The sequence below is a fragment of the Seriola lalandi genome, unplaced genomic scaffold (assembly GCF_002814215.2).
Source record: "Seriola lalandi dorsalis isolate HSWRI2012SDOR001 ecotype SW California unplaced genomic scaffold, Sedor1 jcf7180001998748, whole genome shotgun sequence".
In the NCBI taxonomy this organism is placed as follows: domain Eukaryota; kingdom Metazoa; phylum Chordata; class Actinopteri; order Carangiformes; family Carangidae; genus Seriola; species Seriola lalandi.
In genome coordinates this window covers 1-422 of record NW_019469411.1, presented here as the reverse complement: position 1 = coordinate 422, position 422 = coordinate 1, and the positions used below count along the sequence as shown (strand labels likewise).

Below are 422 nucleotides of genomic sequence, written 5' to 3'. Positions count from 1 at the left end.
TCTTGGCTGTTTCTCTTGTGAACTTCCCATCCTAAGAACAGCTTGTTAAGGCTAGGAGAGACTGTGTGTACTATATTGTCCAAGTCTTAGTTAGTGGACAACTGCGCACGATTGGGGACTCCAACAGACTTCTTGTCTTCAACATCAAGATGTTGGAGATGCCGGGGATTGAACCCGGGGCCTCATACATGCAAAGCATGCGCTCTACCACTGAGCTACATCCCCTGTGTGCACCAATGTCTTTTTGTCAGGACAGGCGTTCAGTGGGGCTGCAGCAGTTAAAATTGCACTTTTTCTCAAAGCGCTTGTGGATGCATTATGGTGCATACCGACTGAGACATTTTAGCAATCTTATTGGTTCATTACAAGTCACGCTGTGCAACGTGGATGTAACAAACTTGAGTATGACTTCAAATTGTGTG

At 45.7% G+C, this 422-nt stretch overlaps 1 non-coding gene across 1 annotated transcript; it reads right to left on the bottom strand.

Annotated features, from left to right (window-relative positions):
• Nucleotides 1-153: 153 nt before the first annotated feature.
• Nucleotides 154-225, bottom strand: trnaa-ugc (transfer RNA alanine (anticodon UGC)). The gene has a single exon. It is a non-coding gene; the product is annotated as a tRNA-Ala (tRNA).
• Between the last annotated feature and the right edge of the window lie 197 nt (nt 226-422).